Raw genomic sequence first — 23,820 nt, 5'->3', positions numbered from 1 at the left:
CAGGAGCTGCTGGGGCGCCTGATCACAGGGGTCCAAATGGGGTGTAGAAGTGGTTCCAGAAGAAGACTTACAAAGAGGAAATCATGAGTCTTTTTAATTGCAGCATTTTAACATTGAATTTTAAAATCTCTATGAAAAAGAATGCGTGATTAATAGAATAGAGTAATTTGGGTAAAATTGAGTCCATTTCACCATAAAATTGGCTTTTAATCAGAACCAGTATAATTAGATCCTAGTGTACTGAAGAGGTCTTGGATAAGTTAAGAAAATGCTGTTTGCTTTGAAGAGTTTCAAAACATTTGAGAGGGAGAAAGGCACTCTTCCACTGACCCTCAGTATGCATTTTGGATCCATTTGGGGTTGTCTGTTTTGTGTTGCTGCCTGATGCCTCTAGTACGAGGCCAACACCTTCGTGTCTCGTGTCTTTCCTGCTCCCCTTCTCTGCCATCCCTCTCCCACTCAGGGGAATAGCCCAGCATCAACTCAGTTCATGCTTGTCAACCACCTCCATACACCACATCCAGCAAAGCTCCCTGAGTGACTCAGAGTCCTCTGAGTCCTTCCAGCTTGGCCTGAGGATGGCCTGGTTTTAAGAGGCTCACCACAATGCAAAGATGAAGAAGAAAAAGAAGATGATGATGATAATAATGATGCCCACGTAAGACTCCCCTTTTTTGTCTTTTACAGCAATGTTGTTTTCCTGATTGCTTTACTTCTCAATTAATTTTGATACGAAAATCTGGCAATGCACATTATGTACACTGTATACACTGTTCTCTTTGTGGGGCTGGAATTCAGTGGGCGTGTGTTCCCAACTGATACATGGTCTGCTAGCGTGCTTTTCAATGACAGCATCCAGTATCAACTGGAATGCTGAGGCATTTTCCACAGCACCAGTTTTCCTCCTTGGATTAAGCATGTGCATTTGCATATAAAATTAAAGGTAAATTCTGTGAATAAGGGTATTATTTTTCTATAGCTATCCTCTGTGCTAGTCTTTGGGGATTTTGATCTATGGCTCAATCACTGTACCACCTTCTGGGTTTTTCTCGTTGTCCAGAGAATAACAGATCTGTGTGAAGTGCACAGCACAATCTGATTCTCATAATGTTTTCTTTTATATAATTGCAGGGAACAGCTTGGAAAGAAAACGGTATGTACCATGAAATAACTCACTTCCTGAGGGAAAAACTTGCTGGCTTCAGTGTATAGAAACCTGATTCTGGGTTCCTGCTGGGAAAGAGGCTTGGGGTTCTCATGAAAGTGATTTTGCCAGTATAGAACTCTGGCCCGAGAAGCTGTAGGGAGGTTTGTCAACCCAGAAGAAAGATTAGGGGATCATGTATGAAGCAGCGTGGGGTGGGAGAATAGCCCATCATTCAGCTTCAGCTAAAGTAGGAGGAGTGGGTGAGTCACTCTGTCTAATGACTTATCCTGGTGTTTTTCTTTCTAAAGACTTGACGCTGGAGAGTATAAGTGACGAGAAGACTCATCCAGTTAGGGAGCTACGTGCCAGGAAAAACCCAATGGGAAAAGGTTCCCAGGAGCCTCCAGGTTATCCCTGCTGATTGGGAGGAGGGGCTGAAGGGGGGGGTATGAAATCAGAAAGAAAATGGAAATACGTGTGAGGTCTGGCTTGTTGTTTTCAGAGTTTCTTGGCATCATGGTAAGAACTGTCTCTATGGGCTATGGGGGTGCCGCGTTCATGAGAGATTCTCTTTGCAGTCCGCCTGCTCTTTTCTGCCTGTGGAACATCAGAACCTTTGGTTTGGATTAGTCAGCACTCCTTGGGATTGTGCACAAGGGGTGTTGGCTTAAGCACTGGGTGTCATCTGTGATGAAGGGAATCTGGGGGACACAGCTCTCTCACAGGCATTTCCTGGAACCTAGAGAAACAGTTCTTCTGCTGTGTGCCAAGGGGAAATCGAGAATCACCCTCTGAACTTTTAGGACTTGTTAGTGCACGTTCATGTTTCTGTCCTCACTGTGCGCTCCTGGTTAAAGGGATCTCCTGGGGTGGATGGCGGAGTGAATATTCATGCTGGGCTCACTGATAAAACTCCAGTCTCCTTTGAAGGGAGGAGGAATGTTTGACCTTGAGCACATTTCCATCCTCCATTTCCCAACCCAATCACAGATTCTGAGATGAGGTTTCTTTCTCCCCAGTTCTCTAATTTTTGGGGAAGCCAAGAGTTCCTTCCCACAAAAGATAGTATCACACTATTTCCTGTCTTCAAAAATTTGGCTTTGGTTTTGGCTTTTGAGATGATATTCATCACTAAAGTTCTAGACCTTTTTTTTTTTGAGCCGGAGTCTTGCTCTGTCGCCCAGGCTGGAGTGCAGTGGCGCGATCTCAGCTCACTGGAAGCTCCGCCTCCCAGGATCACACCATTCTCCTGCCTCAGCCTCCTGAGCAGTTGGGACTACAGGCATCCACTAACATGCCTGGCCAATTTTTTATATTTTTGATAGAGACAGGGTTTCAGCATGTTGGCCAGGCTGGTCATGAACTCCTGACCTCAGGCAATCTGCCTGCCTCGGCCTCCCAAAGTGATCAGATTATAGGCATGAGCCACCGTGCCTGGCCAGAGTTATTTTTAATATAATTGTGGCTGTCTCAAGTAATGGTGCTTTGAGTATTTTTGTCAGTGGTTTTGGAATAACGCAAGCACTCACTTCTGCCGAGTACACTGTTAGAAGGGGGTATATCTTTCATTGTCATAGATAATGCAAAACTTTTTCCAAAATGATGACACCAATTCATGCTCCTCTCACAGCATACGTGGGTAGCCATTTCTCCAAATCCTCGTCGACTCTTCGTTTTATCTCTTTCTAAAAACCATCACTTTGTTTAGTCTTTCATTTGTATAACATATTGCTGAAAATGTTTACCAAAAAGAAATGTTGTTTGACTCTAATGATGCAGCGCAGTAGGTTTGTTTACACCGCCTCACCACAGACACGTAAGTAATGCATTGCTCCAACATTCCAACAGCTACGACTTTACTAGGCAAAAGGAAATTTTCAGCTTTGTTATAATCTTACGGGACCACTGTCATACATGTGGTATGTCATTGACCAAAATGTCATTCTGCCACATATGGCTGTAGTTAATAAGCAGGTGCTTAAGTTATAAGAATGCAAATAATAACAGATACAAATTGAGTATCAGATATTATATGGACACTTCTCTGTCTTGCCTCCTTGAAGTGTCACAATCACTTTGAGACAGAATTAGTTTTGTTATAGTCATTATACAGATGAGGAATGTGAGTCTCAGCTAAGTAAATTACTCATGAGACACACCATGAGTTGGATCTCTTGAACACCAAAGGCTGGTCTATGAACTAATATGCTACACTGCCTGTCGTGGCAAAGTAGACTTACCGTAAAATGAAATGTGCTTCCCAGCTGGGCATGGGAGCTTAGTAGCGCTGGTGTTACCCATTGCTCCATGGCTCAGAAATTGGTCTTGCTGAAACTCAGATGGAGAGGCTCTTGGTTCAGGGACTGAAAAGTTACAGGTTATATGAGTGCAATTGAAGGATTATGCTTCCATAGAGCATGTGGTTGTTCTCATGGAATGAGAACAGAGAGAATCAAAGAGAATCACCCAGAGCAATACTCTGTCTCAAAAAAAAAAATTGCCCATCTAATAGGTTAAAAATTAGATACAGTCAACCACACTGGTCTAAAATGTGCTTTTAGACAGTGATAGGAAAGAAGAAAAAAATTAAAATAGTTGATGTGTTCTATATGGGAGTCTGAGATAAACTGCTGTTAAATAGAATTTTATATGAAGTTCTTTAGGCAATAAGTAAAAATGGAAGGGAAACCTGATGGCAGAGAGCAGCCAGGACCACAGTTGCCTGTGGATGCAGAGACTGTGGTGGAGCCTGGAACGCACCAAAGACCATGAGTCCCCGTGGGCAGTCAGTTCAGTGACAGCACCGCTCATTTTCTGATCGGCAGGCACCCCAGTAGCACATGGAGAGAACAGGGAGGCCTAAGATGAGTCCGGGCCATGGAAGGTCTCCAATGAGGGGATCTTGGAAGATGTGAAAAGCATCCTGGAGGGGGAGGTAGCCCTGCAGCTTAGCGGTCCAGTTTCCCTCACTGATCTGACTTGGTATGGCATAGAGGGGCTCACACAGCAGCCCCCAGTGTCCTCCCACTTCCCTAAAGGCTTAAACACACCATGACGTGGATCAGTTTCTTAAAGAGCACAAGAGCACATTACTGAACAACCGGAATTGCAGAGAAGTGGCCTCGTTTCCTGGAAGTGTTTCAGGGAGGGGGAGGTGGTGAGGCTCCACTGGGGAAATGCTCATGACCGAAGAAAGATGAAGTCTAAGGATTGGCGGTTGGGCTCAGCCACATGGAGACCACGTGGTGCCCTACAAGAGCAATCTGGTGGTGTGGTACTGGGGAGGGGAGAGGGCCAGGACCACAGAGCCTGTGCAGGGATTCAGAACCAGAGGGCTCCTCAGAACAGGCACAGGAGATGGTCTGTAAGGACTTGTCCCACTCCAGTGAGGGCATGAGGGGCAGAGAGGGAGGAAAGCAGCCCCACATAGGAGGATACCTAGCGTGGGGAAGCAGGTCTCAGAAGAGCTAGGTTTCAGTCTAAGAAAGGAAAGAATGTTCCAGGGAGAGGGTGAGGCCCTGGGGCCTCCAGAGGGCTTGGAAAAAAGGTTTCAGCAGACGGGATCAGAAAAGGAGTATTCAGGGCCTTGAGGGGAGGTGAGCTGAGCTTCTTGTAGACCCTGATGCAAACAGGGATGAAGGACATAATGAGATTAGTCCTGATTCTGAGTCAGAGAGTGGTCAGGAGGCTGTGAGTTTGGGAAAGTGAAGGAAGGGCCTGGCTGGGAGAAGGTGGTGCTCTGGGCCCTCTACAGTCCTTCCAGGGAAGGTCAGAGCCCAGAGAGGCCCAGGGCTCCCTCCTGACACCTGCACAAACAGATGTGCCTCTGGTCAGGGGGTGCTCTATAGACTGCTGTGGGGGTGAGGGAGCAGCTTCTCCTGGGCATAGGACCCCAGGAACCTGCAGGATGCAGGACTCCAGGCCCCCTCAGATGCCTGCTGGTGTGTCTCCTCTGAGGGACTGTAAATTAGCTTCTTGGGTACCCACAATGTACAAAGCACTTGTTTTCAGTATGATGTACCTGGCACTGCCAAAATCATACCCATTTATGATAGGCACAACTACTATCCCCACTTTAGAGCTAGGAAAACTGAGGCACTGAGCAGTTAATCAACTTGCCCCAGGCTCCATAGATAAACAGTCGGTGTAGAGCTGGGGTCTCAACACAGCAGGCTCCCTCCATAGTGTGGGCTTATAACCACTGGCTGTCCCACGCCCTTGCCCAGCCTTGGCTGTCTGGGGTGGCAGTTTGTGCCTTTGGGCTACAGTTGAACTACCAGTTGCCTCTTCCAGGCTGGCTCCCATACCTCTCCCAGCAGCAGCTTCCCAGAAGCTGAAATGGTGTGGTAAATGGGCCTTGGAGTATGGAGGCAAGAGTCTGGTGCTCAGGACTTCTAGGACCCAACACAGGCTGTGTTCCTGGCCCTCCCCTTGTAACAGAGGCACCTCTGTCCCTGGCTAATGAGTTCCCGCATCTCTAATTTCTCCTCAGCCTGGACTGTAGAGGTGGGAGCCCAGGAGATGCTGGTGTGGAGGCTGCTTAGTGGGATGACGTCACAGTGCACAAAGCTGGGAGCCTGCACTCACTGAAAAGGGGTTGTCTCTTCTTCATCCAGGGTGAAGCCCTTCTAGGAGCTGACCAGGGTGCTGACTCAAAGGGAAGGCCAGCGCGTGCTGCAGGGACATCTGAGGGAGACTCAAGCTCTGCAGTCAGGCATTTTGCCTGGCTTGGCGTAAAGAAGTGATGGAGACTTTCCTGTGATTCCTAGGCTCCCCTCCTGGACAGCACCAGGAATGTGCCTTCGAGGTGGCTGGGCTTCAGGTCAGCCTGGCGGCGTGCTTGGGTGACTTGGGAGAATGTAGCTGTTTGCTGGGAAGATCTTAAGGAGGAAACCAGAACCTCTCCCTGTCCCAAGCTCTCATCCCTGGGGGAGCCTGTTAGGACAGAGTTCATCCTCAGTCAAAAGAAACTGCATCTGGTTTCACATTTTACCTTCCTTCCTGCCACCCAGAGTGGGAGCAGGCAAACCTGGCTGAGGAGAGCCACACCCCATGGGTCAATCACTGGAGCTTCTGAAACCTGGGTGGTGCCTGGTACAGCTGGGTTCCTTCCTTCCCCCAGCCCAAGTTCCTGCCCCCAGCTTTGTCCCTGGAGGTCTCAATCCTGCTCTCTACATTCTGAGGGGAACTCTTGGCCCCAGCAGAGAGCAAAACTCCAAGTGCACCTCCCATACACCCCCCAGCACTGGGTTCGGCCTGTACCATCCGGGACCTGGTGCTTCTGGGCCTGGAATTTTGCCTTTGGCAAGAGAGTGAGAAGAGACGTGACTGCTCCAGGAACGGAAAGTGCCATTCCGACTTGAAATAAAGAGACTGAGCGCATTGATTCAGGTGCAGAGGTGGCTGATCAGATCTGACCCGAGGGTTTCCACTCAATGACATCGATGGTGATCTGGGTCGCCTGCCGTAAGGCCTCACCCTCGTAAGCCTTGCTGTCAGAGTCCTTCTCCAGGACACAGAAGGTGTGCATGTGGGCCTGCAGGACCTTCCAGCCCTCAGGGGCCTCTGGCAGCGTGGTGAAGGCCTTGGTGGCCTTCAGGCACACCCTGCCCATGGGTGAGTGTAGCGCCTTCAGGAGCAGGCTGATGGCTTGTGTGTCCAGGGACACATACTTCTCGGCAGGCCACCAACACAGGGCATTCCTAACAGGCTGAAGGGGTCTCTTCTCACCCCCTCGCACCCTAGCCCTCTTTTGACCCTTGTGCCTGCAGTCTCAGGGGAGGTGCCACCCCGTCCCCCTGCTGCAGGGATTCCCTGATGCATTCACGCAGCAAGACGCTGAGGCAAGAGCTGGGTTTCCCACCTCAGCACTCTTTTGAGCCACGTAATTCTCAACTTGGGGCCAAAGTTCCCCTGCTGTGACCTTTGGGGATGACGCAGAAAATGACTGGACACAGGAGGATTGGGGGAGGCTGGGGAGGCCGCAGTTTCAGAGAGAAAGCTCTCTCCTGGAAAGCCACTCTCCTGATCGCACAGAAAGGGACCTCTGTGCAAACCTAAGAATGATGGGGCTGGGACGGGGCCTGGGAACATGCATTTCCACAGACCACCCGGGGTCTGGTTCAGGGGCCACACTTGGAGAAATACTCACCCGGGTCTCTAATGAGACTCAGAAGAAAGAGAAGCCAGGACCTAGGGAAGGCAAGAGGGCCCCCCCAGCAAGGGGACATGATCACAGCCACGGCAGGGACTCTGGGGGTCGGTGACCAGCCCATCCTCACAATGAGGGGCCCAGTGTGGGAACACCCCCCAACCACCACAAGCTCTGAGTCTTTGTGCTCCCCCAGTTTTGAGGCCAGGATGTAGACTATGATCCCATGTGACCTGGGGTGAGAGACAAGACACTGCGCCTCCGTTTCCTCACCTGTGAAGGCAGACATCGCCTCCCTGGAGGGTTGTCTAAATGTGAGGTTTGGAGACAATGCCTGGCACACAGGAGGCTCTCAGTGACTGCTGGGTGTCAGGATCGTCATCAGTGCTTCTCCTGTTCTCGCCTTCCTCATGGGGAGGAGGTGCCAGACCCTCTCCTGCATGCTCCTGCAGGCAGAGGCCAGGATGAGCTCCTGGAGCTGCTCCTCTGCAGCTTCTACACCAGTGAGCAGATCAGACCCTTGCTGATGACACCGCGGGCCGCTGCACGACAGGAAAGGGCACTGAGGGTGGACCGGCCACACCCCTCCCATGCTGGTTGGCCTCAGAGCTCAGGAAGGATTTTGCAGAGCAACTGGGTGGGTTTGAAAAGAACTTGCAAGTTCCCGGTCACCCCCCAAAGCTGCCTGGCCAGGGGCCTGAGAAGCCAGCAGGAGGCTGTGGGTGAAGCCATGTCAGGGGCTGAGAGGGCAGATGCAGAGGACCCAGGAAGGGCCAGCCTTTGGTTGCTGGCATCTCAGGGGACATCTGCCATAGCAGGGCACAGTGGCCTGAGAGGCAGCAGCCACCCCTGGGAGGTCCGGCAGTTCACTGCTGCGGGGCCCAGGCACATGAGGGGACCCTCCGCTCTTCCCTCCACCGCCCCAGAGCAGGGGAGCCAATATAGCCCCCCGTTCCCACACAAAATATTTCAAAGGAGTTGGAGACTCACGCCTGGTCAGACCAGCCCTTGAGAAGAGCTTGGGTTCGACTCTGAGATGGAAGACCTAGAGTGTAGGCCGGTGTCTCACATACCAAAAAGAGCTGTGCCCCAACTAAAGGCGACAGGAAGCCATAGGCTCTGGCCAAGGGGTCTTGAAGGGACCTGGGGCTCTGTGGGAAGGGGGGCTCCACATGGCACAGCTGGGGTACAGGTACTGGGAGATGTACAATGAGGCAATGCTCCCCCATAAACAGGCCCCACTTGGCTCCTCCCAGCTGGAGCTGGAAGCCTGGGAGGGAAGTGGTCTCTCCCTCGAGGCCTCGAGAGCCTGTGGGGCAGGTAAGGGGCGAGAGATTTTACGGGACGTGGAGGCCTGTGGAGGAGACAAGCCAGAGGGGTGAGGAGGAACATCAGTCCCTAGAGGGGCCTGGGCAGACACTAGCTTTCACTAAAGTTACTTTTTTTCCATCATGAACTTTTTTTTTTTTTTGGTGGGGGTCTCACTCTTGTCACCCAGGCTGGAGTGTAGTGCCATGAACTCAGCTAACTGCAACCTCCACCTCCCAAGTTCAAGTGATTCTCCTACCTCAGCCTCCCAAGTAGCTGGGATTACAGGTGCACACCACAATGCCCGGCTAATTTTCTTATTTGTAGAGATGGCATTTCGCCATGTTGGCCAGGTTGATCTCGAACTCCTGACCTCAAGTGATCCACCTGCCTCGGCCTCCCAAAGTGCTGGGATTACAGGCATGAGTGCATAATTAGCCTGTGCCTGGCCTAATTTTTGTTTTTAAATGTCATATTAAAATATCATTTATCTTGATTCTGGGATTTCTGGCCCCTCTTAAATTTGGCACCAAGGCCAGCATCTCACTGACCTCTCCCCAGTCCTCTGGGTATGGCAGGAATGGAGGCAGGGGCCACAGAGGATGGCGGCTGCTGTCTCCACAGGGCACCCAGGCTGCTCCTTTCTCCCTGTCCCCCTCCCCCTCCCACTGCGTATGTGCCGCCTCCACGCCCTTTCCCCCACTGGGCGGGGGCCACCTCCCCGAGCTCCAGGTGGTGGGCTCCAGCTGATGTTGCGGGGGCCTTCCCTGGGGTCCCTGGGTCACTGGACCTCAGCCAGGGTCACCTCCTAGGACTGATCCCTAGGAAACCCAAGCCCACACAGGGTGCAGGTGCCTCTGAGGGAAAGGCCCTGGGGAGGCCTTGTGGGGGGACACAGTGCAGCCCCTCTCCCTGTGTGACCCCAGCCCTTTCTCTCTCTGTGTGGGGGGAAGTCCCCAGATAAGGCACTGAGCATCTGGGTTCATTTACAACCTTCTGGGTCACAATGGCCTGTTCATCACTGGTGAACTTTATACCCCACATAATAATAATTTCAGGGACGACACCTCCATCTCAGTGGTCTCACAGGCAGGTCCTGCTGTGATCCCCATTGTACAAATGGGGATAGAGGCCAGAGAGGTGAGGCCAGCCGCCCAAGTCACTCAGCTCATATCGCAGAGCTGGCAGAGTTCATGAGTACTTTGGACAACTGCACCAAATGCGATGGATTGGGATAACTAGGTCAAGATGTAATTTCACAGAAATAAAGGGAAGGCCTTGTACTTTATTCCAAATATCAACTCTGAAAGGAACCGGACAATAAAGATAGTGCCAGCTCAGCAGCACTAGTGATTGAGAAAGTCACAGGGCTTTAGTTAGGCCAACTGCAGCTACTTCCCTGTCCCTGTCCCCTGAGCTGATGGAGCTGACGTGCACTTCTGTGGCCTCAGTTTCCCCTTCTGCAAAGTGAGGGTTCCTGATTGGTGAGGGCCTTGCATCATGATGCCCACCCCTGCAGTGGCCGTGGTGAGGGCTTCCACGAGGAAAGCTGACCCTGTGCAACTCCAGCAGTGCCCGCATCAAGGGAGGGTTAAGACTAGTGGGTGCCAGGCTGGGACCGGGGTCTGAGAGTCCTGCAGGTACTTCCAGGCAAGGAGTCCCCATCGGGGTCAGACTTTGTGCCAGGGCTGAGATCCTGGAGGAACCAGACTTACCCCAACTCAAGTCCACAAAGGGAGGGTGTCATGTGAGCTGACAGCCACATGCAGTGTGATGCCTGCAGGAGAGAGACTGGGACAGGGAAAGCCCAAAGGGTCTACACAGAGGATGAGTGACAGGTGTAGGGGACACCTGGAAGGGGACTCCCAGGCATAGAGTCTCAAGAAGCTCCAGGTGGCCCACAGGGCTGGAGCAAATGAGTCCTGGGGCCAAGGTGGTCTGAGAGCAGGCTAGACAGGTACCAGGCCCAGACCCAGAGAACTCATCCCTGGGGGACAGACTCATCTGGGGAGTCCTGGAGGTTGTTTGCAGGGAATCGATGAGACCAGTCTTGGATGGGGGGGCAGGGGTGCGAATCCAGAACTAGGGACACCCCAGGGAGGGTGTTGTGGTGACCCAGGCAGTTTGACTGATATGAGGACAGACTCAGGAGAAGGGGGAACAGCAGAGGGAAGCGCAAGGACAACCCTGGGTTTTTTTGATAAACAGTGAAGAGAACACTGTATGTCAGCACATCCTGTGTTTTAAACAAAATGCCCAAGGGAAGTGGTGGTCTGCAAAGCATCCCAAGAAGGCAGCAAGGGCTTGGCTTGGTCTCCCCCAAGGCCATCCACTCACTGACTTGCTCATAAAGGCTTACTGGGGGCCAGGTTGGGGGACACAGGGAGGATGGACCAAACGGAGGGGGACTGTCCAGTCAGGAGGACAGATCATGGCCCATTTTTGGAGCAATAAAGGGGAGGGGTCCCCCTCTGCAGTGGAGGGATGCCAATACTGGTCTCACAGATCGAGCAGCACTGGCTGGTGATGGGTGCCCCTCAAAGTCAGCAGTGCTAGTGGAGAGGAGACCAAGGGCTGTGGAGGGGAGTCTCTGGGGGACACGAAGGGAGAGGCTGACAGACCACACGGTCCTTGTGGCTCGCCTTTATCCTCAGATCCAGGAGAAGTCTTTGGAGAGATTTGGGTAGGAGACTGATCATCAGATTTGTGTGGTTCTGGTGAGAGGCTGGTGTAGACCAGATTAGAGGAGGGAGGCCCAGGGCGGACAGTGGGGGTAGCCAGGTCTGGGGGAGGTGAGCAGCCTGGAGGAGGCACAAGTTTAAGCCACCCAGGGGCCCAGATTGCTGTGAAATGGGTGGGTGAAGCTGAATTGAGGGCACCAGAGGCTGATGGGGAGTAGCAGGCATTCTCGGCCTGCTGGAGGGAGACTGGATTTCAGAAACATGTATGTACATTCCTGGGCCGGGTGCGGTGGCTCAAGGGCACCACGTGCCTGGCCGGGCGTGGTGGCGGGCACCTGTAGTCCCAGCTACTCAGGAGGCTGAGGCAGGAGAATGGCATGAACCTGGGGGATGGAGCTTGCAGTGAGCCGAGATCGCGCCACTGCACTCCAGCCTGGGGCACAGAGCAAGACTCCGTCTGAAAAAAAAAAAAAAAAAAGTACATTCCTTTTAATCAAGTCATTCCACTTCTAGAAATCTGTCTTGGAGACACAAATTTCAGCTAAAATTTCTTAATGTGTGGGAGGCTGAGTTAGGAGAATCGCTTGAACCTGGGAGGCAGAGGTTGCAGTGAACCAAGATTGTGCCACTGCACTCCAGCCTGGGTAACAGAGCGAGACTATCTCAAATAAATAAATAAATATGTTCATGGAGGGTAAAGTGGAAACAGCCTAAATGTCGAACATTAGGGGGAAGTAAAATAAACTCTGTTACATCCATGGGAGGGACATTAAACATTGAAGAATTGAAGATAAGTATGTTTTTGACAACTGTAATGACATAATAAACATTTTAAAACATTTAAATATTTGAAACATTTCTATTTTAATTTACAGTAAACTTTACTCTTTTTGGTGTAGCTAATAAAACCTAGTATAATTTTTTAAATATCATTGACTCATGTAACTATCATGATTGAAATACAGAGTATTTCCACCACCACCCCCAAATTTCTCTAAGCACCCCTTCTTTAGAGACACAGTCTCACTGTGTCACCCAGGCTGGTGTGCAGAGGTGCAATCTCGGCTCACTGCAACCTCCGCCTCCTGGGTTCAGACGATTCTCTTGCCCCAAACCCTTGAGTAGTTGGAATTATAGGTGTGTCACCACACACGGATAATTTTTGTTATTTTTAGTAGAGACAGGGTTTCGCCATGTTGGCCAGGCTGGTCTCAAATTCCTGGCCCCAAGTGACCCACCTGCCTCAGCCTCCCACAGTGCTGGGATTACAGGGGTGAGCCGCTGCTCTCAGCCCTTTTGTGCCTCTTGTAGTCAAACCCTTTCTGTACCCCAACCATGGCAACCACTGATCTCTTTCTGACCCTATACTTTTGCTTTTTACAGAATATCATAGAAGTGCAAATATAAAGGATGTGACTGTTTTTTAAATTAAACTTTTTATTTTGAGATAACTGTAGCTTCTCATGTAGTTGTGAGGAATAATACAGAGGGATCCTCGGTACTCCCGCCAGTTCCCTCAAAGGTAGCACCTTGCAGCTACAGTAATGGATCACAGCCAGGATATTGACACTGATACAGTGAGAACCGAAGTTTCCCTCCCAAACATCCCTTATGCTTCCCTTTCACAGAAACACCCACTTCCCACTGTCCCAAACCCCTCCTTAGCCCCTGGCAACCACTAATTTGGTCTCCCCTTGTATAATTTTGTTATTTCAAGAATGTTCTGCACATGGAATCATACAGTATGTGACTTCTAGGGACTGGCTTTCTCCCACTCAGCACAGTTTTCTAGGTGTTCCTCCAGGTGCTCGGTTGCAACATAGTTTGTTCCTTTTTAATGCTGAGTAGAAGTCTAAGTATGTAACCTTCTGAGTCTGGCTTCCTGAGGTCAGTGTAACAATGTTGCAATTCATCCCAGTTCCCTTATGGATCAATAGTTTGTTCCCTATTATTGCTGAGTCTGATTCTATTTATGAAGGTGTCACAATGCATTCACCAGCTGAATGACAATTGGGTTGTTTCCACTTGTGTCTGTGGTGTGTGTGTGTGTGTGGTGTGTGTGGTATGTGGGGGTGTGTGTGGGGTGTGTGTGGTGTGGTGTGGGTGTGTGTGGTGTGTGGGTGTGTGTGCTGTGTGGTGCGTGTGGTGTGTGGGTTTGTGGGTGTGTGGTGTGGTGTGGTGTGTGTGGTGTGTGGCGTGTGTGTGGTGTGGTGTGTATGTGGGGTGTGTGTGGTGTGTGTGTGGTAGGGGCATGTGGTGTGTGTGTGGTGTGGATGTGATGTGTGTGTGTGGTGTGTGTGATGTGCGTGTGTGTCGTGGGTCAAACCAAATGTTTCTGCTTCTTGCTAATGGTGAATAAAACCAGTGTAAATATTTTCAAACAAATTTTTGTTTACACATAAGTTTTCATTCCACTTGGATAAAAACCTAGGACTAGGGTTTGCTTGATATGCATAAGCATATGTTTATTAGTAATTGCTGGCCGGGTGCAGTGGCTCACGCCTGTAATCCCAGCACATTGGGAGGCCAAGGCGGGTGAATCACAAGGTCAGGAGATCGAGACCATCCTGGCTAACGATGAAATCCCATCTCTACTAAAAATACAAATTAGCCTGGCATGGTGGTGCACTTCTGTAATCCCAGCTACACGGGAGGCTGAGGCACAAGAATTTCTAGAACCCAGGAGGCAGAGGTTGCAGTGAGCCAAGATTGAGATCGTGCAACTGCACTCCAGCCTGGGCGAAAAACAAGAACAACAACAAAACCCTTGGATACAGAGGGCCAGCTGTATACAAAGATATGGAATTGCTACATCGTATAATAATTCTGTTTTTAATTTTTTGAGGAATTGCCACACTGTTTATAGTAGCTGCACCATTTTAAATTGCCAGCAACAGTGCACAAGGGTTCCAGTTTCTCCATATCCTCTCCAGCACTTGTTATTTCTGGGATCTTAGTTTGTTTTTAATAGGAACCAAAGGACACTTTTTTTACGTGTGTAGAATTCGCAGTTGACAGGTTTGTTTTTCTTCCCTCAGCATGCTAAATCTATCACCCCACTCCCTTCTGGACTCCGTAGTTTCTGCTGAGAAATCAATTAACAATCTCATTGAGAAATCCTTGTATATGACAAAAACCTTTTTTTTTTTAGATGGAGTTTCACTCTGTTGCCCACGCTGGAGTGCAGTGGTGCAATCTCAGCTCACTGCTATCTCCGTCTCCCGGGTTCAAGCAATTCTACTGCCTCAGCCTCCCGAGTAGCTGGGATTACAGGCACTTGCCACAACTTGATCTGGCTAATTTTTTGTATTTTTAGTAGAGATGGGGTTTTGCCATGTTGACTAGGCTGATCTTGAACTCCTGATCTCAGGTGAGCCACCTCCCTTGGCCTCCCAAGTGCTGGGATTACAGGCGTGAGCCACCACACCCAGCCAATTTTTTTTTTTTTTTTTTGACTGCTGCTTTCAAGATTTTTTGTCACTTGTCAGTTTGATTATAATGTGTCTTGGTGTGGATCTTGTTTTGGTTAATTCTATTGGAGTTCATTGAGCTGCTTTGATTTGTAGTTTCATGTCTTTCTCCAATTTGGGATAGTTTTTGGCCATTTTTGCAAATAATCTCTGTCCCTTTCTCTTTCTCTTCTCCTTTGCTGAATTGCATAATGTGTATCTTGATCCTCTTGATGGTGTCACCTTTGTTTGCTCTTTTTTTTTTTTTTAAACGGAGTCTTGCTCTGTTGCCCACGCTGAGTGCAGTGGCGACATCTCGGCTCACTGCAACCTCTGCCTACTGGGTTCAAGCGATTCTCCTGCCTCAGCCTCCAGAGTAGCTGGGATTATAGGCATGCGCCACCACGCCTGGCTAATTTGTTTTTGTTTTTGTTTTTGAGATGGAGTCTTGCTCTGTCGCCAAGCTGGAGTGCAGTGGTACAATCTCGGCTCACTGCAACCTCCGCCTCCTGGGTTCAAGCAGGTCTCCTGCCTCACCCTCCCGGGTAGCTGGGACTACAGGCGTGTGCCACCATGTCCAGCTAATTTTTATATTTTTAGTAGAGATGGGGTTTTACCATGTTTGCCAGGATGGTCTCGATCTCTTGACCTTGTGATCCACCTGCCTTGGCCTCCCAAAGTACCGGGATTACAGGCGTGAGCCACTGCACCTGGCCTAATTTTTGTATTAGGCTGGTCTTGAACTCCTGAGTTCAAGAGATCTGCCCACCTCGGCCTCCCAAAGTGCTGGGATTATAGGTCTGAGCCACCTTGCCTGGCTGATAACCTATTTTGATATCTAAGTTACAGAATATCAAAGGTGTGTGTCTGGTGTGGTGCAGTGTCTGTGTATGTGTGTGTGTGTGTGTGTGTGAATCAACTGGGAGAATAATAAACGTCACCTGAAGATGGATGAAGTGATCTGTAGACCTGAGTCCTTCTGTGGGAGGGTTAGCCTGTTTGAGTTATGTGAGCGTAGTTGCATCATGTTTGGCAGAAGCATGGTGTTGCTATTGGCTTTGTTTGGAGGTTAATCTGGTTAGAGAAAGTGTGCAGAAATGCCACAGTGACAAAGGTGGGCTGGAGTGGTTTTGCCCTGTGTCTACCTGGCTAAACCAGGACTAAGTTTCCCACACTCCCCTTCTCCATATGATTTGGGGTCAGAATTGGCTTTAAAAAATTTGTGAGATACCTGGGTGGCAGAAAGGAAGTGACAGCCATCATTCATTACAGCCTGCTCGGTTGGAGGCCATAAGGCAGATGCAGAGGTGCTGGGCCTGCCCAGGACCAGGGTGAGGGGAGCAGGCACCTGTGTGAATACAGGGTCAGCACCTGAGACTGAGCACCCTCCTAAATGGTGGCCCTAGGCACCTGCTGGGCACACAGTAGGGCCCCTGTCTGGAAGCTCTCTCTGTTCTCAGGAAGAGGGCAGCTCAGGTGTGACCTGCAAGAAGGAAGAGATTCTGAATAGACTTCTCTGCTGTGGGCTGAACCCTCCCACTGAGCACTTTCCCAGCTTGTTACAGAAAACCAGAGCTGGGGCCGGGTGTGGTGGCTCACGCCTGTAAGCAATTTGAGAAGCCGAGGCAGGTGGATCACCTGAGGCCAGGAGTTCGAGACCAGCCTGGCCAACATGGCAAAACTCCATCTCTACTAAAAATACAAAAAATTAGCCGGGTGTGGCCATGGGTACCTGTAATCCCAGCTACTTGGGAAACTGAGGCGGGAGAATTGCCTGAACCTGGGAGGCGGAGGTTGCAGTGAGCTGAGATTGCGCCACTGCGCTCCAGCCTGGGTGACAGAGCAGGACTCTGTCTCAAAAAAAAAAGAAAATAAAAAAGAAAACCACAACTGGACAGTAGCAAAATGGTCAAAACAGATTTTATCAGGAACTACTGCAGTGGGGAAGAGGCCTCAGTATGAGACGGGGCTCCGTGCAAATACAGCATGGGCAAGTGGGGAAGAGGCCTCAGTATGAGATGGATTCCATGCAAATACAGCTGGGCAAGTGGGGATTTATAGCCCTGGAGTAGGGTTGGGGGAGTGAGTGGAAAACGGCTGAGAGGAAGCATCTCAGGGCTAAGGGGGGTTCTGGCTAAACCGACCTCCCAGGATTCCTCAGAAGGCAGTCCAGGGTGACCAGACATCACCTGGGAGATTGGAAATTTGATCAGATAGGGAAGGTGATCAGATGTTGAGGTAGGTGACTATGGCTAAACTCACTTAGCAGGAATCTTGCTAAAACTGTGCAGTGCAGATGCAATTAAGGTGGGCACTGAAGCTCAAGGTCAAAGCCAGATGAGAAGTCTTCGAGGAGCCTAACTCAAGTTTATTCAAGGAGAGAGTCTTTGTCACACTGCATGTACGGTGGGTAGACCTCTGGGTTTCTGTGACCCCTGACATCAGAGGCTGTGAGCCTGGTTCCTGCTGTACTTTCCAGGGTTCTACCAAATGTGTCCCATTGCTGCTTGCTAGTTGGTTCTCAGATTGTCCATGGCCTGGATGGTGGGGAGGGGAGGGTGGTGGTCAGCTGCCTGTCCTAGGCCTGAGACCTTCACCACTCCCTCCCTGTGCCCCAAAGAAGGCAGTCAGACCCGGGCCCTGGTCCTGGTCACCAGGGATGGGCCCCTCTGCCTGGAAGATGGAGAAGTCCTCTCTGTGTCCCCTTGGATTGTGGTCTGATAAGGCTTCCCATGAGTAAATCCAGCCAAATGGGGGGAAAGGGCAGGGAGAAACCCACAGAAATAGAAGTAGGGCTCTGGGATCAGGTGACCCTAGGTGCCCCACGTCAAGATTCCCAGGTATGCCAGGCAGTAGTAACTCCCTCCTTGTCTGAGGCCATTTGAGTTAGGTTTCTGGGACCCAAGGATGGCTCTCTGACATGGTCTATAACAGAGATTGCACATGTGCTCTGCAAGCATGTGGGGAGGGGCACCCAGCACTGCTTTCCCAGCCCCAGATACTGCACAGAAAAGGTCTAGAAATCCCATCATAGAGATGCGACTGAACTGCTGGAAATGCAAGGAGAACAGACACGACTCTTGCACAATAAGGGCACATGTAAGTCTTTTGGAGAAGAGCTCCCATGTGCAGGAATGGTGGGCTAGGGTAGAGAATGTCCGTGAAAGTAAACAGATGGAAAAAGATACCATGAAATTCCCACTTAAAAGAAAACTGGTGTAGTTCTATAGAAATCAGACAAAAGCAACTTTAAGGTAAAAGGTATCATCTGGAATAAATAGGGCTATTTTATGGTAATAAAAGTTCTATTGTGGCTGAACGCGGTGGCTCATGTCTGTAATCCCAGCACTTTGGGAGGCCGAGGCAAGTGGATCACCTGAGGTCAGGAGTTTAAGAACAGCCTGGCCAACATGGTGAAACCCTGTCTCTACTAAAAATACAATAATTAGCCAGGCATGGTGGTGTGCGCCTGTAATCCCAGCTACCCTGGAGGCTGAGGCAGGAGAATCACTTGAACCTGGGAGGAGGAGGTTGCAGTGAGCCGAGACTGTGCCATTGCACTCCTGCCTGGAGCAACGAGAGTTTATTTATTTATTTATTTATTTATTTATTTATTTATTTATGAGATGGAGAGTTTAAAAAAAAAAAAAAAAAACCTCATCAGGGAGCATCAGGGAGGTAATGGTGTCTTTTGGTTTTCTTTTGAAACAGGGTCTCACTCTGTTGCCCAGGCTGGAGTGCAGTGGTGTGATCACAGTTCATTGCAGCCTAGACCTCCTGGGCTCAGATGATCCTCACACCTCAGCCTTCCAAGTAGCTGTGACTACAGGTGCAAGCCACCATGCCCAGCTAGTTTCTAATTTTTTTGTAGAGATGGGGTTTCACCATGTTCCCCAGGCTGGTTTCAAACTCCTGGGCTCAAGTGATCCTTCTGCCTTGGCCTCCCATAGTGATAGGATGACAGGTGTAAGCCACCAGCTGGACCAGCAGTTTTAAATTTGTATATATCTAATAATGTAGTCTCAAAAAATATGAAACCAAAAACTGCTGAGCTACAGGGACAAATAAATTCACAGTCCCTGAGGGAGATGATTTCTTCTCAGCAGGCGAAACAAACAAACCCTAAAAAGCAAAAATAAATGGAAGGTTGAAAGACAATAATGAGTATCTAGTGGACTTGTATACAGAGCACGGCATTCAAGGGCTGCAGAGCACAAGTTCTCTTCAAAGACAGACAAGAATCATTGACAAAAAGTAACTATATATTGAGTTTTAAACAAGTCTCCATGAGGCAAATTTCAAAGAATTGAAATTATTCAAAGTATGCACCCTAAACACATACAGTTAAACTAGAAATCAATAACAAAGATATGGCCGGGCACACAGTGACTCATCCCTGTAATCCCAGAACTTGAGGAGGCCAAAGCGAGAGGATCATTTGAAGCCAGAAGTTTGAGTCCAGCCTGGGCAACATAGTGAGACCCTGTCTTTATTAAAATAAAAAAGAGGCTGGGTGCAGTGGCTCATGCCTGTAATCCCAGCACTTTGGGAGGCCGAGGCGGGCGGATCACAAGGTCAGGAGATCGAGACCATCCTGGCTAACACGGTGAAACCCTGTCTCTACTAAAAATAAAAACTTCAAAAAATTAGCTGGGCGCGGTGGTGGGCACCTGTAGTCCCAGCTACTTGGGAGGCTGAGGCAGGAGAATGGCGTGAACCCAGGAGGCGGAGCTTGCAGTGAGCCGAGATTGCAACACTGCACTCCAGCCCTGGGACAAAGCGAGACTCCATCTCAAAAATAAAATAAAATAAAATAAAAATAAAAAAGAAAGTAGCTGGGTGTGGTGGCATGTGCTTGTACTCCTAGCTACTCGGGAGGCTGAGGCAGGAGTGAGCCTAGGAGTTGGAGACTGCAGTGAGCCATGATCACACTACTTACTATACACCAGCCTGGGTGACAGTGAGACTGTCTCAAAAAAAAATAAATAAATAAACAAAACCCCACAAAATATCCCCAAAGCCAAATATATAACTAGAATATCCTCATATATTTGGAAATTAAGAAATATGCTGCTAGGTGGATATGGTGGCTCATGCCTGTAATCCCAGCACTTAAGGAGGCCAAGTTGGGAGGATCACTTGAGTTCAGGAGCTTGAGACCAGCCTGAGCAACATAGCAAGAACCTCTCTCTTAACAAAACATTTACAAAATTTAGCCAGGTGTGGGGGCATGTGCCTCTAGTTCCAGCTACTTGGGAGGCTGAAGTGGGAAAATCGCTTGAGCCTGAGAGTTGGAGGCTGCAGTCAACTCTGCACCACTGCACTCCAACTTGGCTGACAGAGCAAGACCCTGTCTCTAAAACAGAAAGAAAGAAGGAGGGAAGGAAGGAGAGAAAGAAGGAAAAAAAAAGGGAAAGAGAGAGACAGGGAAAAAAAGAAAGAGAGAAAAGAAAGAAACTGCTAAATAAGTCAAGAGTTGGAGAACTCAAAAATTAGGTGACATTTTAAACTGAACAATGATGAGACCACCGCATAAAAATTCACAGGATACGGATAAATCAGCACATAGAGGGAAATTGGTAACTTAAATTCCAGCCCTTTGGGAGGCTGAGGTGGGAGGGATTCCTCGAGCCCTGGAGGATGAGGCTGCAGTGTGCTACGATTGTACCGTTACATTCCAGCCTGGGCAACAGAGTGAGACCCTGTCTCAAAAAAAGACTTGTTCAATTTTCACAGATTTGCGAAATGTAAAATTTAAATGTTAATCCCACCCACAAAATAATGCCACAGAAACATCAGAATAATGTTTGACTAAATATCTGGCACTGTGGCCCTGCCAAGTTGACACATAAAATTAAACATCAGCCTGGCCATAAATAATGGTAGCTACATCATCATCCTTGTATCCAAGGAAACCTCAAGACTTCTTGGCTTTGAAGAATATTTTGAAGCTGCCAAAATAGCAGAGACCACTTCCAGTGACCCTGAGAACCTGAGAGTTTCTAGAACCTTCACTTCTGGGTCCTGGGGAAAGTGGTTCTGTATTTCCTCTGGAAACAGCCTGGGAGAGAGGGATTCTTGGTGGTGCAGGCGGAGTCTCTGAGGCCTGGGGCAGAGAGAGTGGGCAGGGGACTGACAAGCAGGAGGTCAGAATGGGGGACACCCACGAACACGGGAGCAGGGCAGAGGTGACTGGCTGGGGCATTCTCCTGTGCTCTGAGGGAGGAGAGCCAGGCGGGACCCAGAGGGCTCTGCGGAGGCACCAGGGACCCTAAAAAGAGAGGGCACTGAGCAGAACAGCAGGACCCAGCCTCCTCTGCGCAGGCCTGGACACATCTCAGTCCAGGAAGGGGTGAGGTGAGCCTGGGTGGTCAAAGCTGCAGCTGCACCTGCTGGAGAGGCCTGGCCCAGCCCAGTCCTATAGGGTCCCCAGGATCCAGCCCGACCCAGATTTCCCACCACAGAAAGATGTGGTCTGAGGCTGCCACTGTTTAGAAGCCATTGCAGGTGCAGGGTCAGGCAGGACCTGAAAGGGAGCGGCTGGGGACACTATATTTAAAAACGGTTCCTTCCTCTCCCAAGACTCGCCCTGAAGGTGAGAGGAGCCAGGGTCAGGGGCAGCAGTGGACGAAGCCTCCCAACAGGGGAGAAGCTGCACTGGATTGGGGCCTCCCAGGGGCTTCCCCTGTACCTGCATCAATGTTTCTTAGGGTGTCCACATCCCATTACTGCTCAGCACCTTGCCCATCTTCCCGAGGATCGGGAGCTGTCTGGGATGCAGCCTTTGGCACTTAGGGGACTCTCAGTGTTTGTGGGACACTGGAATCTGAGCATCAGTCCATGGAGCCTGAGCTCACTATGGCTCTTGTGATCTCCATGAGATAACATGAAGTCTTCTCTTTGTCTCTCTGTCTGTTGTAGCATCCCACAACCATGACTGGCAGATGCCAAGGGGATGTGTGAGACGGCCCAGCTCCAGGACAGGCATGTGGCACCCATGAAACTCAATTGGAAGGAGGTTGGGGAGAGTCTCACAGCGCTGGACAAGCCATCGGATGGCACCGCCCCCAGGGACACACCTGGTGGTGGCGACCGGGATATGGAGGACCTAAGGCAAAGGGTGGCTTAAAACGTGACAGCGGATCAGCCCCTGGGGAAATGCAAGAGGGGATTTGACAGCTAGGCCAGGTGTTCCAGGACAGCACTTTCCAAAAGATTTTCCATCCAAACTTCCAGCAGGAAATAGATCTTCCACTGTCATCCAGAGCATAGCTGCGCATTCAGGTAACTGAAGCAACATTCCGGGAACCCTCACCATCCCTCCCGCTGAACAGCTCGCTCTCCAGCTGGAGTCAGCTCTAGTCTGCCTCACTTTAACAAAATGTTAGCTGTAGCCATTGGAATAAATTTCACACCCTCTATGAGTTGCAGGGCAAAATTCGAAGAGTGGCAGTTGAAGCTCAGTATCATCAAGGATTCATTTATGATGGTTAACATTTTCCAAGCCACACTAACTGGGCCAGCTGGTAATAATAGTAATGATAACCGGCTGGGCGCGATGGCCCATGCCTGTAATCTCCACTCTTTGGGAGGCTGAGGTGGGCTGATCGCCTGAGATCAGGAGTTCGGGACCAGCCTGGTCAACATGGTGAAACGCCCTCTCTATTAGAAACACGAAAATGTAGCATGATGGCGGGCACCTGTAGACCAGCTACCTGGGAGGCTGAAGCAGGAGAATTCCTCAAACCCAGGAGGCAGAGGCCACAGTGAGCTTAGATAGCACCACTGCACTCCAGCCTGGGCAGCAGAGTGAAACTCCATCTCAGAAAAAAAAATAATAATAATAATACTAATAAGCCCCTGAAGGTATTATAGATGCAGCACTTTCCAGTTTAAAAAGCACTTTCAAAGGACAAGTAGAGTATAGTCCCACCCACGGGAGGTACCCAGGGTAGCCAAATAGAGAGACGGGAACTAGCATGGTGGGTGCCAGGGGCTGGAGGAGTGAGAAATGGGAAGTTAGTGTTGAATGGGGACAGAATTTGAGGTTTGAAAGATGGAAAAGATCTAGATGTGCCATTGCACTCCAGCCTGGGCGACAGAATGAGACTTCATCTCAAAAAAACAGAAAAAGCCAGTTGCGGTGGCTTATGCCTGTAAACCCAGCACTTTGGGAGGCAGGCAGATCATGAGGTCACGAGTTGGAGACCAGCCTGACCAACATGCTGAAACCCTATCTCTATTAAAAATACAAAAATTAGCTGGCATGGTCGTGGGTACCTGTAATCCCAGCTACTCAGGAGGCTGAGACAGGAGAATCACTTGAACTCGGGAGGAAGAGATTGCCATGAGCTGAGATTGCCCCACTGCACTCCAGCCTGGGCAACAGAGCAAGACTCTCAAAAAAAAAATCTAGAGATGGATGGTGGTGATGGTTGCACGACATTGTGAATGTAGTTAATGCCACTGAACTGTGCACTTGAAAATGGTCAAGATGGGCCAGATGCAGTGGCTCACACCTGTGATCCTAGCACTTTGGGAGGCCCAGGCGGACGGATCATGAGGTCAGGAGATCGAGACCAGCCTGGCCAACATGGTGAAACCCCATCTCTACTAAAAATACAAAAATTAGTTGGGCATGGTGGCGTGCGCCTGTAATCCCAGCTACTCAGGAGGCTGAGGCAGGAGAATTGCTTGAACCAGGGAGTCAGAAGTTTCACTGAACTGAGATTGTGCCACACTGCACTCCAGCCTGGTGACAGGGCAAGACTCTCAAAAAAACCAAAAAAAAGATCAAGATGATAAATTTTAGGTCGTGTGCATGTTACTACTTTTTTACAAATGAAGAAAACAACACTTTGACATGCATTATCTCCCAACACCAACCTCAGCCCGGCTCTGAAAAGTGAGCAGAGCCGGCAGCATTTCCAGCCCCATCTCTGGAGGAGAGGAACCTGAGACTCCTGGGTGACCAGAGGCATCTCTGGCAGCACCAGCAAAAGAGCCTGGCCCTGGTTGCCCAGCACAGGTGCTCAGTTCCTTCTCACTGCCACTGCTCCCCCCACCACCAAAGCACAGGGTCCC

The 23,820-nt window shown here is 49.9% G+C and overlaps 1 long non-coding RNA gene across 1 annotated transcript; it reads left to right on the top strand.

Annotated features, from left to right (window-relative positions):
• The first annotated feature begins 219 nt into the window (after window positions 1-219).
• Window positions 220-6,533, top strand: LOC117089776. The gene is made up of 4 exons (XR_004439742.1): window positions 220-658; window positions 1,132-1,153; window positions 1,456-1,554; window positions 5,764-6,533. It is a non-coding gene; the product is annotated as an uncharacterized LOC117089776 (long non-coding RNA).
• The last annotated feature ends 17,287 nt before the right edge of the window (window positions 6,534-23,820 follow it).

This window comes from Trachypithecus francoisi, unplaced genomic scaffold, assembly GCF_009764315.1.
Source record: "Trachypithecus francoisi isolate TF-2019V2 unplaced genomic scaffold, Tfra_2.0 Contig00886, whole genome shotgun sequence".
Classification (NCBI taxonomy): Eukaryota; Metazoa; Chordata; class Mammalia; order Primates; family Cercopithecidae; genus Trachypithecus; species Trachypithecus francoisi.
Note: the sequence above shows the minus strand (reverse complement) of the source record. Positions and strands in the feature narration are given on the sequence as shown.